The sequence below is a fragment of the Palaemon carinicauda genome, chromosome 6 (genome assembly GCF_036898095.1).
Source record: "Palaemon carinicauda isolate YSFRI2023 chromosome 6, ASM3689809v2, whole genome shotgun sequence".
In the NCBI taxonomy this organism is placed as follows: domain Eukaryota; kingdom Metazoa; phylum Arthropoda; class Malacostraca; order Decapoda; family Palaemonidae; genus Palaemon; species Palaemon carinicauda.
Genome location: NC_090730.1, coordinates 41,542,171 through 41,547,170, shown reverse-complemented (window position 1 = coordinate 41,547,170; position 5,000 = coordinate 41,542,171).

Sequence of the window (5,000 nt, the reverse complement as noted above, 5' to 3'; positions counted from 1 at the left end):
TTTTCCCTGTTGGAGCTTTTGGATTAAGAGATTCCTCTCTTTTCCAATTAGGTTTGTAGTTTAGCTAGGAATAATAGTAGTAAAAGGATCCCGCAGAAGAAAGTTAATAATGGAAGAGTTGTGATTACCATTAAGAATTTATCGAATAAGAAACCTTTTTAAGAATAATGTCAAGAAGTATTGGTATCAATATTATGAAAAGGTTATCACATACAGGAAATGCTTTAAGACATTAGTTAAATGTTATATATCTATGACTTGCGGCTTATATTACTACGAAATAATGTTTAAGAAAACATTCTCTTGGCAGCCTCACTTGTTCCATTTATACTTTATTGCTCCGATAATTGATCCTCAGTAAATTTTTATCAAATGAAAAACACAAGGAATTGATTAAGAAAAACAGTAGATTCCGTTACAGAGAGAGAGAGAGAGAGAGAGAGAGAGAGAGAGAGAGAGAGAGAGAGAGAGAGGAGAGAGAGAGATAGAGAGAGAGAGAGAGAGAGAGAGAGAGAGAGAGAGAGAGAGAGAGAGAGAGAGAGAGAGAGGGAGGTAATAATTCAAGGACAAAAACTCATGTAAGTACATTTAGTGTCAGTGCACTAGATGTTTGTAAAATTAATCCTCCATCTCCTTATTTAGTTTTAGAACTATTAACTTAAAAATTTCAAAATATATCAATACTACCCTTCTTCGTTCATTATGAAAGGTTAAAGGATCTTTCAAGTTATTTAATAAACAAGTTTCAATAAAGGGGAAAAAACTCTGCACTTCAAGTGTTTTCATGATAATACGAAAACAAAACTAAATTTTTCTGCTATTTGGATATGCAAGACAAGAACAAAACAAAAGTTTGTTTTAAAAGAGGTCCATTGTAAGTTGAAAATCAAACCAAAGTTCTCTAGTCTTGGCTAGTGCCATAACCTCTGTACCATGATCTTCCTCTGTCATAGGTTAGAGTTCTCTTGCTTGAGGGTACACTCGGGTACATTATTCTACCTAATTTATAAAATCTGACTTCTCAAATGACCTTTAGAACATTACCTAATATATTCCATACGGCTTTTATCAGACAGTGAACCTAATTGAATTTTGGAAGTAAAAAATTAACTAAAATCCCCCCCTCTCTCTCTCTCTCTCTCTCTCTCTCTCTCTCTTCTCTCTCTCTCTCTCTCTCTCTCTAGTGTTTCTGTATGCCGGTGAGTGAATACACTTATGCGACTATATAAATATCCTGATTTAACACGGATAACAAAAGGCTATCGAGTGCAATATAGCTACAAGTTTTCGTGAATAGTCGGTGATTAGATTGAGGTCAGAAAAGTTGGATAAAATGTCGGCATAGGATAGCTATCTTGTGAATTACTAAAAATCTGTTCAAGATGGCGCTCTATAATACAGGCAAAGCTTGGAGGGACATTGCTGCAGTCAGCAAAAGTAAATTCTATGAGTTGGCGAAACAAGAACTTGACCGTCTGATAACAGAGGTCACTAGTAACTCCAACCAGTGTGACGGAAAAATATTAGCAGACATATTGAAACAATATAATGCAACAAACTGGAGCAATTCTGCGGAAAACATCAGAAAAAAATAATAGAAGAAATTCCAAAGTAGATCCAAGTGATAAAGAGACTTATAAAGAAAGTTTACATCAATCAACACATTTCATCAAAGAACAATAAGAAGTCCAATGTGGTGAATATGCTGATTGATGCATTGGGAAAAAGAATGCCAAAATGGTGCAATACATCTAAGATAAGGTATTCCATTAATAATCATCAACATCTGATTAGGAAATGCGATGCCTGCCATGTTCCAACACACCCTACATGTGCTGAAATACAACAAAAAATAAAAAATAGAGACACAAAGGTTTTCTGCTCAACATGCTTAGTCTGGATAGAAAATATAATTAAGTCGAGACTAAATCTGCAAATAGTTAAAGATAAAGAAGAAGAAGAAGAAGAAGAAGAAGAAGAAGAAGAGGAAGAAGAAGAAGAAGAAGAAGAAGAAGAAGAAGAAGAAGAAGAAGAAGAAGAAGATGATGATGAAGAAGAAGAAGAAGAGAAAAATGAACAGGATATGTGTAAGGATGCAGGGGAAATCATTGATATAACTCATGATGCCATCCAACAACATACTTACAAAGAAATAAATTATCAGATGGCAACAAATAATAGACCCAAGAGACTGTACTTTTAGGAAAGAGCAGGAACAAGAAAAAAACGAAAAGAAAGATATAGTCTGCAATTTGTTGAAAAGAGTGATTTGCAGATTTGGTGAAAGATATTACTACAAGCATTCAAAAATATGCCATAATTATGAAGTAAATGGTGAATGTACATATTTAGACTGATATAGAGACGAATGCAGAGATTTCCATCCAAAAATATGCAAAAACCTAAAAGAAGAAGGATGCAGTTTCAACAAAAAATGTCGATATATGGATCCTGCAACCATGAATGAAAGTAAGAAAACTCAGCAAACTGAAATGAAAAGTTAAAGCAAAAAATAAACAGAAAATAAGAAACAAAAAAGCAGGCCACGTATATACTGCGCTATGCACCAAAGGCCCCAAGATATGGTGCTTTTCAGCCCAAATATGCACATTTAAAGCCCAACTACAAAGAATGCATCTCTAATGCCAGGGGTTGGTGCAGATATGGGGATAATTGCAGGTATACACACAAAAATAAGTATGAAGGTGAAAGAGCAAATATAATAGAAAAGTTGGATTTTCAAATGGCAGAATTCCTGGAAATGAAGAAAAGGACATCATATCAGAACGGGAAGGAAGCATGGGAGAATCCATATTATTACAAATATTGAATAATGGGGTTAAAACACAAACCATAATAGTGATGAATGCACAGGATTTAATCACGGTAACTTTAAAATAAAAATAGAGTTCTTAGAAGAACTAACCCAAATTGAAAAAATAGATATATTGAATATAAGTGAAACATGGTATTCCCAAGAGACTGTCAGTTATGACGAGATAAAGGGTCTCCAAACTTATAGATCAGACAGAACAAATAGGAATCAAGGGGGAACCGCAATATATGGAAGAGACATAAATCAAGGAAAAGTCTGTGAAAAATACAGCAACACAGAATGTGAATTGATGGTGATAGAATTTGAATTTGAAAAACTAGTGAATATTGTAGTTTACAGACCCCCAAATACTAAGGAGTTTGACATAACAATAGAAAAAAAAAGGATGATATATGTAGAAACCAAAAAGACTGAAATATACTCTTATCCGGAGATTTTAACTTTCCTGTCATGGATTGGAAAGACCGGATAGAAGAAAGTGGTTTTATGTATACATATAAAAAAGAGAGTAATAGAAGCGCAGAAGATAAGTGGAAATTTGAAAAGCTTCAAGATATGCTATTCGAACATAACATGCAGCAAATAAACCACATTCCAACAAGAAAGGAAAATGTCCTAGATCTAGTATTTGTGAATGAGGTGAATTATGTTAAAGAAATAATAGTGTATAACACGGGAATTTCAGACCACAATGTCATAGAATTAATAGTCCATTCCATAGCAAGTGATCACAGAATTAATCAAACCACAAAACTTTGGGAAGGATATGGAAAATATAATTTATATAGTAAGAATATAAAATGGTCAGAAATAAATGAAGAACTAAACAAAGAATGGAAAAATGTATTTGTAAGTGATACTATACAGGTAAATACGGAGATAATGTACAAAATACTGGAGAAAATTGTTGAAAAATATGTACCGAAAAAAAAACAATAAATAAAAGACATGCATACCAAGAGACAGAAGGATCTTATTTCAGAAAATTAGAAAGTGGAAGAAAAATCTTGCATAAGAACAAAAAATATGTGGAAAATGATGGAAATAAAATGTAAGATACAAAATGCAGAACAAAAGATTATACAACCGAAAGAAAATGAAAAAAGGGACTTAGAAGAAAGGACACTTCAAAATGTCAAAAAAAAAAAAAAGTACTTTACTCCTATGCAAAAAAGACGAATAAAGGGAGATTAGAAATAGGCCCTCTAAGAATTGAAGGACGGCTAACGAATGAAAAAAAGGAAATATGCAACATATTAGCACAAAAATAAAAGAGTGAGTTCACGCCAAGAATTATGAATGAGAATAATGAAACAGAAATGAGAGAAGAAACTGCCGAAGATTTAACGGATATAGATATTAATGAAGCAGATATTGTCAAGGTTATAAACGAAATTGAAAATGGATTGGCAGCCGGACCAGAGGGATTCCTAGCGATTTTGTTAAAAAAAGCTGCAAACACTATCACAAAGCCACTTGCAATATTGCTAAGACAAAGTGTATATATGAACGAGATATATGTTGAACAGAGATTAGCTTATATAACCCCTATCTTCAAAAGTGGATCAAATCTAGAGGCAAGCAATTATAGACCGGTTAGTCTAACATCACATATTATGAAAGTGTATGAGAGGATAATAAAAAAAAAATAATGAATCATTTAGTTAAAAATAATTTGTTTAATATAGGTCAACACGGTTTTGTGCCGCAAAAAGTATGCAAACCCAACTGATAGCACACTATGGAAACATACTGTATACAAAAATATGATAAATGAAAAAGATGAAGATGTGATCTATCTAGATTTTGCAAAAGCCTTTGACAAGGTAGACCATAATATATTGGAGAAAAAAATGAAAAAGCATAATATTGTGGGAAAGGTAGGAAAATGGGTAAAAGAATTCCTGCAAAACAGAAAACAGATAGTGGTTACAAATGACGAGAAATCAGATGAAGCTGAGGTAATATCTGGTGTGCCACAAGGTACGGTATTAGCTGCACTGCTGTTTGTTATTATGATCTCGGACATAGACTGTGATGTTGAAAACTCTGTAGTAAGAAGTCTCGCCGATGACACAAGAATAAGTAGAGAAATTACTTGTGATGAAGATAGGAACTCACTACAAAGAGATCTAAACAAAATTTATGAATGGGCGGAGATAAA